General features: G+C 47.1%; 1 long non-coding RNA gene across 2 annotated transcripts in view; it reads right to left on the bottom strand.

The window, feature by feature from the left end:
- Window positions 1-13,475, bottom strand: part of LOC110391554 — a 30,436-nt gene that overhangs the window by 6,208 nt on the left and 10,753 nt on the right. For both annotated transcript variants that reach the window (XR_002434102.1, XR_002434103.1), the window contains 3 exons: window positions 8,797-8,865; window positions 7,390-8,020; window positions 5,679-5,790 (listed from right to left, as the gene is read on the bottom strand). This is a non-coding gene — a long non-coding RNA (uncharacterized LOC110391554). The remainder of the gene's footprint in view (window positions 1-5,678; window positions 5,791-7,389; window positions 8,021-8,796; window positions 8,866-13,475) is intronic.

Raw genomic sequence — 13,475 nt, 5'->3', positions numbered from 1 at the left:
AGAGGAGAGGAGAGGAGAGGAGAGGAGAGGAGAGGAGAGGAGAGGAGAGGAAAGAGAAATCACAGCTGAGGTACCATCCAAGGATAGACGGTGCCTAAACATTTCAGGAGAGGTTTCACTAGGGTGAAAAGAACTTCACTTTGCTAAGCATTGAACGCTGGAAAAGGAAGGAAATAACATGTATTTTTAGGGTTGTTGCCTGAGAAGTAGATGAGATATTGCAATGGTTTGTAAATTGTTCACTTCTTGGTAAGGTGACAGCACAAGAACCAGCCCCAGGAGCATTCTGGGGACTTTGCATCACCCGGGCTCCTCATCTCTCATCTGCACTGATTTAATGACGACTTTGTTCTTCTAGGAAGACACTTGTGCCAGTACCTCCCCATACATTTCACAGTATGTTTTATTAGTCTGGGCACGTGCATACATTCTTCTTTAAAAAAAAATAAAAATCCCTGTCATACATGTTTTTGAACCTGAAAGGGAAAGACTTCTTGGCTTTACAGGTTTGGATTTGTTCCTCTGGATTTAGGACCATATCTCGTAACAAAAACAAAATACTGGAGTCCAAACTGTCAAATTAAAGCAAAGATTTACCAAAGGAAAATACGCTTACAAAGTAAATATAAATTAATTTAATTGGTTCCTATTATCACTCCTATTGGAGCCTGCAAGTATAATCTGGTGCTGAAGTAATTAATTGGGTGTGAAGTAGCTACTGTGCCAAAACTCACTTGTAGGGAATGAAACTCGCAGACTTCTTGGCCTGGCTGTTACCTGCAGCGTCTTGGCTTTGTTATTTTGCAGAGCGGAGCAAATTGCAGCGCAGAGCTTTGCAATCAACCGCTCAGATAAATGCCTGGCTTTGTGTTTTCGGAGGGGGATGGTCACGACCACAGGCATTTTCCCACCTGGGTCAGGTTTGAGATTGGGTTTGGAGAGGAAGTCAGCAGACAGGTTCAGCGTGGCTGGGATTGCAGGCACTTATTCTTGTGGTTTTCCATAGCTTAATATAGCCGCAGCTTTCATGGCCCTGTGTTTCCCCTCCCTGCTCTGGCCTTGCAATAAAGGAGCTTTGTCTGGAGGTTTGCGGAGGGGCTGGGAGTGGTGGGAGCAGAGGAGGCTGCGATGGCACAGAGCTGTTCCCAGCAGCAGCAGCAATGAGGCAGCCGCAGCCTCGGGTCTTTCATCTCAACCTCTCTGTTTTCCCAGGGCAGCTGCTTGTGCAAGCTAGGAATTAACTCAGACAGCCCAACTGGATCAAAAATAGCCCAGGCTCAAATAACACGGAGGTTTCAAGATCCTGAGACGTCCTGAGAAGATGCTCAGCTGCTGAGACTTTCCAAACATTTACATTCCAACGGCAGCTTGTCTGATGGAGCAAGCAGAAGCAATGCTCCATCCCATTTTCTGCACTTCTGTCCCCTGGCCACTAATCCCAAGGGTTTCTGTAGCATCCCATGACACATTGTAGGGTCTGGCTTTGGGACAGTTTGCATACAGGGCTTGGCACTGCTCTCTCCTTCAGCACTCATCCCAGTTTGCAGCATCTCTAAGCAAGAGGAGTCCATATTTTCTTCCCAAAGCCCACTCTTCCCTGCCATGGGGGTTATATGGAGACACACAAAGACTTCATAAGATCATAGAATGGCTTGGGTTGGAAGGGACCTCAAAGATTGTCTACTTCCAATCCCCTGCCATGGACAGGGATGCCAACCACTAGATCAGCCACTAGATTAGGCTGCTCAGGGCCCCATCCCCCCTGGCCTTGAACTCCTCCAGGGATGGGGCACCCACAGCTTCTCTCCTTTTCCACAGGACTTCAGAGGGATAAGGCAACACCAATATTGCAAGGCCTCTGGGGTCTGCACTGAGACTGGAATGGAAACAGGTTTTGGTGGGGAGAAGCCTTTCCAGGACACCTGGAAAGGTGTCTGCTTCCTGGAGTCTGCAGTGAAAACACCCAAGGGAAAAGAAGTGCTGATATTATTAGAATGAATGAAAATGCTGATAAAATTCTTCAGAGCAAATAAAAGAAAAAAAAAAAAGGCTTTCTGAGCAAGAGCCTGACCTTGGAAGGAACAGTCTGATCACTGTTTTCCAACCTTTTCCCTCCGGGAAAGGATAGGCCAGCCCTTATCTTATGTTCTTTTTTTATGTAGCATCAGTGTTCTGGCTTTTATTAGAAGATTTGCTCAATTTTTTTTGTTGTTGTTTGTGAAACTTCTTTCTTTCCTCCTCTTTCACCCTCCCTCTGCTTAAACATTTATAGATGCATTTAACCAAAACCTTCTTCTCAAATAAAGATTTCAACAAGCGCCTAAATTTTCTTAATGTGATTTTTTGCTCAGTTCCTCTTCTGTTATCCTTGCATTTCAGCTCTATAGATCTGGCTAATGTAGCCCCTCTCCATTGGCAGGACAGGGAGTTAAAATAATTCCTGCTTGTCAGTGATACTGATTCTTTGGATACTGGAGGCTCAGGACAAGACAGTCCCATAGGAACCACGATCCTACTCCTCTCCAGTTTCGGGGAACTCCTCTTGGTACAGAGAAGGGAGCCCACAGAGGTGGAACCAAGCCCACCCAGGATCCCACTCCATCCTTGGAGACATCAAGGTCAGGCTGGACAGAGCACTGAGCACCTGATGGAGCTGTGGTGTCCCTGTTCATTGCAAGGGGAGCTGGACTAGATGGCCTTTAAAGGTCTCTTGCAACTCAAACCATTCCATGATTCTATGGTGCACAAGGAGTTGTATGGGTCTGCACACCCTGGATTGAGTTCCTATTTTCGCAGAGCCTCTATCCCTTTTCACCCGAGGTTTGGGGTGCACGAGGACCTTGCAAGGATGGGGCAGGGGGCACAAAGTGACCCTGGTGTCTCAAAGGGGCATTCACCAAGAGCAGTGATTCCCGGCAAAGCCTTGATGGATAGCAGGGAAGGGAAATCCAGGCAGCCTCACCATGAACCATGAGAAGTGGGAACGACTGCAGCCTGGGAACCTCATAAATCATGTGGAAGTGCAGAATGTGGAGTTTCCTCACCAAACAGTGCTAACTGCAGTGTGCTCTGATTGCCTCTGCCAAGCTAGGGGTGGGGGTGAAGGGGTGTGATATTTGTGGGGACAGACAGACAGACCCCAGCTGGGAGCTGGATGGGCAGAGCACAGCTCAGATGGGCATCACTCTGCCAGCTCTGCTCCAGAGTCAGCACCTCCCTACTTCAGCTGTAGAATCATAGAACCATAGAATTGTTTGATTTGGAAGGGACCTTTAAAGCCCATCTAGTCTACCTCCCCTGCAATGAACAGGGACACCTAAAGCTCGACCAGGTTGCTCAAAGCCCTGTCCAGCCTGACCTTGGATGTCTGCAAGGATGGGGCATCCACAGCCTCTCTGGGCAACCTGTGCCAGTGCTTCACTAACTCTAGCGTAAAAACCCTTTATCTTATATCCAATCTAAATCTCCTGTTTTAGTTTGAAACCATGGGTCTGAATGTGCCTTATTTTGCTCTTTTTGGAGTCAGGACTTCCCGGAGAAGTAAAATGGGAGCTCCATGTGTGAAGGGTGATTCCTTGGTGCTGCAAATGCTCCAGGCTCTGGGCTTTGTAGTAGAGATCTTTGTGATCACTCCACGCCCGAGCAGAGTGACTCAGAATAAAAATAATTAAATATGTTAATAATTATCAGGGGCCCCTTTGATTAAAACAAATAAAGATTGTGGTGTGTAAGCAAGGAGGAATGTAGAGGTTTGCAGATCTCGGCTCACAATCAGGAGTCAGGAAGCTTCATTGGGCAATGGAGAAGGAGCACAGGGAGGAGCTCAGGAGCAACCCAACTGGAGATACCAAGGGTAGCCATGTCCCTGCTATATCACTTGTCCCATCCTATATCCCAGCAGGGGTTCCCATTTGTTTCCAGGTCTCAGCACCCAGCAGATTTTGAGTGGATGGTCTGGGAATCAGCATCATGCACACTGGCAGGGGAAGCTGGAAGGCAACATTGGGTGGCATAGACATTAAACATAAGGAATTACACCCTGAAGAGTGTTTGGTCAGGTGTCCTGGGCACCTGGTAGATGGAGGAGGGCACCCCTGAGGGGAGATTTGGATCTCATGGAGGTGTAGGTGGGTACCTAAAGAGGAAAGTCAGGTTCCTGGCTTAGGCTTCAGCACTGTGTTTGTAGGTGAAACTGTGCTGCCTTCCTGTGCTTTCTGTGCTGCTTTCCTTGATGAAATGTTTGTCATGTTAGAGGTGAGACCATAGAATCATTAAGGTTAGAAAAGGCTAGAAAAAAGATCCCCAAGTCCAACCCCTACCCATCCCTGCCATGCCTACTAACCATGTCTCTCAGTGCCACAACTCCGCGGTTCTTGGACACCTCCAAGATGAGGCAGGAGCTGTGCTGAGCTTGGAAAACAATGGCAAAACCATTCCACAAGGGGTGGGCATGCCTTTCAGGGACACTTATCCCCTCTATCCTTGGGGCCAGAGGCAGTGCCTGCACCCATCGGGCTCTCTGTGCATTCCCAAATGCAGGAGATCTGCATGCGTGGCCAAGGCAGGAGCTGGTGTTGGCATGGAACAGCACAAAGCTCCAATCCTGCACAGGAATGCAGCCGAGGGGGCACTTGCAGAACAGCCTGGAGAAGCCTTCCCGTGGCTGTTTTGATCTCTCAAGTGTATGGGTGATAAGGATCAGGGCCTGACGCACCAGAAGGGCATTTCTAGACATATTTCTAGACATAGAGAAATGCGCCAGTGCAACAGGAGGGTGAGCTCGGACTGTATCATGCTGGGGATCAGTGATGCCCTAGGGAACGAATACCAAACCCTCCTGTCAGGGAGCATTCCCATACACTGACAGAGGCAGCACCATGATGCACCTATGCGTGTGACTCCACGTACAAATTATGTCTGTGCTCCTCAGCTGACCAGCAGGATCTACCTGCTTTACCAGGGCTTTGGAGGGCAAGAGCTATGCTGGCTGCAACCACTGCATGACCAGTCGGTCAGGATGGATGGATGGAGCTCTCAGCATCTGATCGAGCTGTGGGTGTCCCTGTTCATCGTAGGGGAGTTGGACCAGATGGCTTTTAAAGGTCTCTTCCAACTCAAACGACTCTATGATTCTGTGAAAGTCTCTAAGGGCTGAAATGCTCTTTGTATCCCAAATCACGTTTATCCATGGGATGGAGCCCATAGGACACCAGCTGTCCTCTCTGCAGTGGAGATAAGCATTTCATTTCATGAGCAGATGCAGATTTTCCACCCAAACGCATCCACTCAACTATCTGGGGGGCAACCTGAACGCACAGCAAGATGACCCAATGGCTTGGAAAGGGAAGCAGGAGAAAAAAAACACCTGGATCCCGTTCAAATGGATAGAGAACCTGAGAGAGGGTCAACACAGCTCCTCTGCCTGGAAATCAGCCAGGACACTGGGGCTGCCACCCCTCCACCAGCCCAAAAAAGACCCTAAAACAGCTCTGGACACTATCTACAACCAGGACCTAGCCCTCAGACCTTTTCTTCCCACTCCTGGAGATAAGAGTATGTGACACAAAGTCCAGCACCCTCTGCCATATGTTCTGCATCCGTTCTTTATCAGCTAGTAAAATGTCCTTGCAGTGCTTTCCAGGGAAAAAAAACATTAAATGCATTTGCCATCAGTTTACCTTTTTTTAAGCCCCATTTAGGAAAGAGATCTCTGCAAGGGGCACAGTTGCTAATAGCAGAGCACGCTGTGCTGGATTGCTCTTTCTTGTCCCGCAGAACCTCACTTATTCCCTAGGAATGGAAAAGAGAAAGAGGGTTAGGTGATGTAGTTATACAGCGTATAAAGCAGCAGCTCCTTAACACATCATGCAGCTGGGGAGGCGGTTTTGGGGAGGATGCCCGGGGTGGGCAGCCAGCTGTGCACGATGTCCGGGGGAACTGCGCCATCTCATGGTCCCCAAAGTCATAGAATCATGAAATAGAATCAGAATGGCTTGGGTTGGAAGGGACCTTAAAACCCACCCAATTCCAATACCTCCTTGGGCAGAGACACCTCCCACAGCCCAGTGCCCAAAGGCCCATGCAGCCTGGCCTTGGGCACTGTCAGGGATGGGGCACCCACACTTCTCTGGGCAGCCTGTACCAGGGCCTCACCACCTTCATGGTGAAGAATTTCCTCATTATACTCCATCTAAATCTCACCTCTTTTAGTTTAAAGTCATTACACCTTTTCCTGTCCCTGCATCCCCTGACAAAGAATCCCTTTCCAGCTCTCCTGCACCCTCTTTGGGCACTGGAAGGCCACTCCATAGGAGAGGTGCTGAGCATCTTTGTGACCTCCACTGGACCCTCTGCCAACAGCTCCATGTCCTTCTTGGGCTGGAGTCAAATATTTTGACAATAATCCCTATAGTGTTCAAATGAACCACTATTCTTTCTAAAACAACAAGAAATAAGAGCTAGAGGTGTTGTTCAATACAGATGTCCCCTGCCTGCTCTGGGACTATTCCTTAGAGGTTATGCATTGCTTCTTCCTCTGTTCCTGCTGTAAGAGCCCTGGTCTCTGGGGCTCCTGCTGCTTCCCTGCAGATCCCACCCTAGGGAAGGGCTGTCCCACATTATCACCTCCTGCTTCCCTTTCCTTTGATCCACTCCAAATAATCTCCCTTGCCTGGCACCCGAGGCAGCCCTCCTTTCAGCCTCCTGTTCTCACCCTTCTCACAGCTGATTGCGGGCCATGTCTCTCACAAGATGTCACTTGGGCATTCGTGCCTGGATTTTCCTGTTTTTTTTTCCTCTGATGGAGGGCTGGGTTTTTTTCAATGCGTTCAGCCAAGCACAAGTTAGTCAGCTAGTGCTGTCAAGCAATGAAAAGGGAGAGCGGGGAATTACTGAGGCTAAGCAAGACCACCCCAAAGATGGCCATCTACAACAGTTCACTTTTCCATGCACCATAGAATCACAGAACGGCTTGGGTTGGAAGGAACCTCAAAGATTACCAAGTTCTAGCCCCCCTGCCACAAGCAGGATTGCCAATCACTAGATCAGGCTCCAGATCAGGCTGCCTAGAGCCCTATGCATCCTGGCCTTGAACATCTCCAGGGATGGGGCATCCACAGCTTATCTGGGTGGCCTGTTCCAGCACCACGGTGAGTGTCCAGACAACCATGCCTATTTGAAACTCTTAGACATCTAAAGTTGACTTGAATCCAAGCCTTCACATGACCTGTTTACCCCCTGGTGTCCTCAGTGATGAGCACCTGCACCTTTTCCCACTTGCCTTCATTTTTCTGGTGCTTCTGCAACCAACCCGTGTTGGCAGGTCATTGGGTGTAATATTATTCTAACTGTACAAGGGGAGAGCACCTGAAAAACTCACTGGCTTCTTACCCTTGCATCAAATTGGTGATGCACAGTCAGTTTTGTCCAGCACTCCTGTTATCTCACAACTTCTGCCCTTCAGACTGCATTTCCATGGATGACTTCCATTTGCCCAACCGACCCTGTACCAGTCCTTGCTGGCAGCAAGACAATAAAGATCGCTGTTTATTTTTGACAAAGATACACAGAGTAGCTGTCCTTTGATGGCTCTTCTTCATAGTTCCTAGTGCTATAAAATCCATTTAAAGCAAAGATAGAATAAGAAATAATTTGGAGATTTACAGCATCCTAAATCTGAAACTCCTAACAAAGCATAGAGGTAGCTGTCCTTCTGTACAAGCAATTCACAAGGTAAAGAGGGAAGAGTCAGGGAAACAAATGAAACACAGCCAAGGGAACTTACTTCATGCCATTTTGAAAGCTGCTTAGAAGCTTTTCTCAAAATCTCTTCTGCATCCTCGCCTTCAGCACCCACCTTGGAGATGATCTCCTACTTTGAGTACAGTGGTTCTTATTGACATAAAGCATGAGGAAGGTTTTAAAGCAGAGGAGTGACTGATTGTTGCTGCCAAGCTGCTTGACTTGGTGCTTCAGCAGAGCTGTAGCAGCAAAGTGTCCTCAGAAAGCTGGAGACACCAGCCTGGAAGTGAAAGTGATCCAATAAAACCTGCTCTGCTCCCTTCCCATCTCCTTCCCTGCTAGCTCTAGCATTAAGCTCCCAAATGCACTTTGTAGGTGGCAATGGACAGAGCTGAACAAATCCATAGAAAGCTGAAATGTTGTGACCTACGTTACTCAACTTACCAGAACACTTTCTAGAGCAGACACTTAAGTATCTCAGTTGTCTCTATGCCAGCAATGTGAGTATTCATAGAACCATTAAGGTAGGAAAGACCACTAAGATCACCGAGTCCAACACCAACCCATCACCACCATACCACTAAACCATGTCACTCAGTGGGACATCTACCCTTTTCTTGAACATCTCCAGGGATGGTGACTTCACCACCTCTCTGGGTGGCCTGTTTCAATGCCTGACCATGCTTTTAGAGAAGGAATTTTTTCCTAATATCCAACCTGACCCCCCCCCCCGGCACAACTTAAAGCCACTACCTCCTGTCCCATCAAGGACAAGGCCTCTTCATGGCTCAGTGGCCGGATGAGATGGAAAGGTCTGTACCTTTATCATTGACAACTATTGCTTTCCAGAAAAGGCTGGTCTTATCCATTCTGGTCTCTGGGAAGGTTATCTGGACATGATCTTTTGTGGCCTGGATGTGGGCATCCTGCTCTGGGTGTCTCTGCTAGACTACGGCCAGGTGGACCGAAGGATCCTTTCCTTTCCAAGTTCAACCATTTTAAACTTCTCCCTGCCCTAATCTAATTAAGTAATTGGCCAACTAGGCTTCTTCCTACCTGTCACTGTAACACCATGGATCCATCCATGATCCAAGCAGTCCAGGCACTGGAGTTTTGGAGCATGTTCTAAGAGCCACAGAAAAAAAAGTCAGTGATCTGCATGATGAATTAGATCAGACTAGATAATTAAGCAAGGCTCATCTGGCCTTCAAAGGGAATAAGTCGCCATGTAACACCTTTTAATTGCTACAGTCCTTATCAGCTCTCTCTGACAAATCCCATTTAATGCAACCACAAGCTTAAGTTAGCTTTTTTTTTCTTTTTTTTTTTTCCTACGGGATCTGGGATTGACTATGTAATTCCTGGAAATAGTCTCCATGCTGGAGCATGATTTACAACTACAACCTCATTCACAGAATCATAGAATTATTAAGGTTGGAAGAGACCACTAAGATCATCCAGTCCAACCATCAACCCATTCATTTTCTTCTTTTTCACTGTGTCATGGGAGCTCACACAGCTCAGTATCCTGACCCCAGGGCTTCTCAAGCATTTACATCCCTTTCAGTCCGTATTGCTCTTCCCTGTTTAAGGTGGTCAGACTGAGGAACAGGGGTGCTACAATTGGGTTCCCTGCATCACATGGCAGCTTGATGACAGAGGGGGAGTGAATCCATCTGCAACTCAGAACACCCAGTACTACGCTAAATAGTATGATAAGGTGGTGAGGCACTGGCCCATGGTGCCCAGAGCAGCGATGGATGTCCTGTCCTTGGAGACATTCAAGGTCAGGCTGGATGGGGCTCTGAGCACCTGACAGAGCTGTGGGTGTCCCTGTTCACTGCATGGGAGTTGGGCTAGATGGCCTTTGAGGGTCCTTTCCAACTCAAACCATTCAGCGATTCTAACAAAGAAAGCAAACGGAATAAAAGGGGAAAGGAGAAGAGGATTTGCCCTCCAACACACACCAGTTTTAGATGCAACCTTTCCGTTAGTGTGAATAGGTAAAGAGATGAGAAATCTACAAAACCTCCCGTGTTCATGTTGTTGTTTGAAGATGCGATATCAGTCCCAGGGACCAGCCCAAGCTCTGGTTTCCACCTTCTCTTCCTGAGGTTTTAAACTCAGATTGAAAGTGCTGTCATGTGAGTTCAGAGATACGCTGACCACACTTGCCAGTCCCAGAACGTATATATCACACAGTTGTTTCTCAAAGTCCCACCTATCCCGTGCAGGGCTTCCTTTCTGATAATTGCTGCAGATACAGAGAGAGAAATAATGGAGAGGGGACAAAACTTGCTAATTCTCACCATTATCTCAAGGGCAGCCTGTTAAAACATGAGCTCTCTGAGATACGCCTCTGAGCAGCCCTGGAATTTCCTTGCACTTGGCCACTGCCCTGAACTGTCGTGGGAAGACAGTGGAGTTGGGTAGGTGTCATTTGGTGTTAAAAGCTTCCCAGTTTGGTTTTAATGGAAGCACAGAGCACTGAGCTGCAATAAAAAAAGAAATGACAAAGATTTTCTGAAGTTCTTTGCGGAGTTGAGGATAATGGTGAAGAAATTATAACCCTGGGACTGCAAGTTCCCCCACAAAGCCTTCCTAGGGCAAGCTCATTCCTGTCCTCAAGGTCTCTTAGGGTAGGGGCTAGTCCTAGTAGTGACATCAATGGAAAAAAGCCATTCTGTGTCAGGTTTCAAACGTCAGGCAAATGAAATTTACTCACTGCAACCCTACGCTACCAAAGTTCCTACAGTCTCCAGCACCTCCACTTGGTGACTTTTCCCCAGCTCTCACCGTAACTGATGTGCCCCTGTTTGCAAGGGTGCAGTACGTGAGGCCCTGGCACTGCTGCCCAGAGAAGCTGTGGATGCCCCATCCCTGGAGGTGCCCAAGGCCAGGCTGGATGGGGCCGTGGGCATCTTGAGCTGGTGGGGGCAACCAGCACAGGGCAGGGAGCTTGGAAATGCATGGTCTTTAAGGTCTCTTCTGATCCAAGCCATTCTACGATTCTATGACTTAAGCCTGTGTACCTTGCTGTGAGCCAGCAGAAGACAGCCAGATCTCTTCCAGAGGACACACAGCCAATGCTGTCATTATTTCATCCATTCCTGGTCGAATGCAAAGCTCAGAACCATCTAGATTCCAGCCTCAAGCCACCTCACATCTTAAGCATAGGAGCTTAGAGTCAGCATCTACACCTGATCATGCAGATTGGTCCTATGATTTTCCCATGTTAGCACCTATCAAAATTGTGACCTCCTCAGACACCCTGAGCTCTACACGACATCCCACAGCCCTTCGTGCTGCTCACAGGGTTATTTAAAGGAACTGATGCTCTTAGTCCACATGCCATAGGGTCTAGGTCCTGTGTAGAGCCAAGAGTTGGACTCGATGATCCTTGTGGGTTCCTTCCAACTCAGGATATTCTATGATTCACTCATAAGGGCATACAGATCCCCACAATGCCCTGCACAAGCGAAGAGACTACCAGGGGGATGGGAAGGGGATGAGAATCAAAGTGGCAGAGGATGCAACAAGCGTTCCAAAATAGGAGTAATGACCGATGAGAGCAACTGTCTAATTCCAATTCCCAGCTGAAAGAAAGGGAGGTAGCTGAGAAATTCGCACAGACTTATGACTCAAGGGCTATCTCCAACAGAAGGTATCATTAATGAGAAATAAAACTCCAGTAAATACAGCGAGAAGCGGGTTTTGTCACAGCTTGGTTTTCACCTTGATATCTTCAGTTCACCAGGGAAAGCAGCTCATGCAATGCACTGTGAAGTCAGCAGAGACATCTAGTGGCAAAAATAATGTAAAAATACGCAGGGGAATACATATACACTGGAGTGTTTGCTTCTTCTTCTAGGCAGCTCGATTATCACTGGCTTTCCAGCACACATAAAAAAAGACTGGTTGAGAGCTCAAGGCAGTATTTTCAACTGATCTGTTGAAAAATGTATTGGAATGATGTTTTTCTAATTCTCCCAAACCCCAGCTTTATGGAGATAAAATACCTCTCCAAACTACTGTGCTTCCTTGTCTATCCTCAGTCTCCTAGGACATGGTTCACCCTCATTCTTGCTTTTTGAGGAGTCTGGAGCTGTTGGAATTGTGTCTGGTTCTGGTTATGTTCTTTGGTCATGTGTGAAGGTTTCTGTATGCCATTTCTGCTGGGCTGATTGATGTGCTCTTGTTATACGGCTCAGAACAATTTTTTTTCCATCTGTTCTTTACAAATATGTTTTTTGTTAAGAGCTTCCCAGATTTTGGCTTTGATGGCACTGGGTTTTATTTAAAGACCTGCATTACCTATTATGTTGGACATCTTTGTGCAGCTGTTCCATTTACTCCCAGTCTTCTCTAGACACAAACCAGCCACCATTCAGCTCTGGCAACTGTTTAAAAAAATCCGTTAAGAACGTAACAAAGCAATGGCAAAATTAAATTTCTTAGTGGAGCAGGTAACAGAGCCAACTAACCTGCAGGGAAAATCTGGTCTATCATTAAAGCCTGCAGTCCCTATTCTATCAAACACCTTTGTGGAGGTTGGCCTCTTCTCCTGGGTTAGGACGAGAGGCAATGGCCTCAAGTTGCACCAGAGGAAGTTCAGGTTGGATATTAGGAAACATTTCTTCTCCATTAGAGTGATGATGCATTGGAACAGGCTGCCCAGGGAGGTGGTGGAATAACCGTCCCTGGAGGTGCTCAAGAACCATGAGGATGTGGCACGGAGGGACACGGTCAGTGATGGGGATGGGTTGGGGTTGGACTTGAGGTCTTAGAGGTGTTTTCCCACCTTAGTGATTCTATGATTCTGGATTTATTCCACGGTCATGGACAATGGATAAAAAGAAGGCTACAAATGAAAGATGAAAGTTGTGAACCCAACCTAGCAGTCTAAGTATAAATTCTAACTTTTATCATGAATTTGTATACTTCACATACATCTCATGAAAAACATTTGGCCAGTGATGGGAGATCCTTTCTGCACTGCAGTGCTGGAAGGACTTAGGAACACTGGGGAGTGAGGATTGATAGTAAGCAATCAAGAGCTTAATCTGTGTCCATCACCTGGGCTGCAGCACACAGCAATGCGTGCGGTCCTACCTCTACCACACACAAAATCACATATTTTAATTCACTGAATGCCAGTAAGCCACAGGCTCTTAAGCGTGTAAATGAATGTTGAAAACCAAACTCAGGCTCTGAAGTCAATTAGGCATTGCAAAGTCAAACAGTGAAACACCTAATCACTTGTTGGCTGGGCCAAAGAGAAAGTGAGGGATCTCCAAAGCAGTTGTGACCAGGTATTTGATTTGATTCCATAGCAGCTGTGGCACATTAAAACATTTAGAGGCTAATTCAGTGGAAAATCAATGGAAAATGAAGGCAAAATGAGGGGTTTTTTTTGAGTTACCATTTCAACTTTGGTAACAACTTCTTGTAGGGTTGTTTTTTTTTTTCTTGGCAATGATTCCTGGACATATAAAGTTCCAAAGAAAAGCACCAGTTTTACGAGTAGTGTCCACATCAAATACACTAAGCAAGTGATGAAGTCCATTTTTAAACCATTTGAAACCTTTCAGCTGTGCTCATAGGTACTCTGCCAAATATCCCGGTCCCTCCCTGTTAATCCTCCTCTCCTTCTGACTTGTCACATCATGCAGCAGAGAAAGTCTCTTCCACCTTCAAGCACAGCTGTGGAAGAGGAGACACAAAAGAGCCAACTG

This window comes from Numida meleagris, chromosome 1 (genome assembly GCF_002078875.1).
Source record: "Numida meleagris isolate 19003 breed g44 Domestic line chromosome 1, NumMel1.0, whole genome shotgun sequence".
Lineage (NCBI taxonomy): Eukaryota > Metazoa > Chordata > Aves > Galliformes > Numididae > Numida > Numida meleagris.
This window is presented reverse-complemented; position numbering and strand designations above follow the sequence as displayed.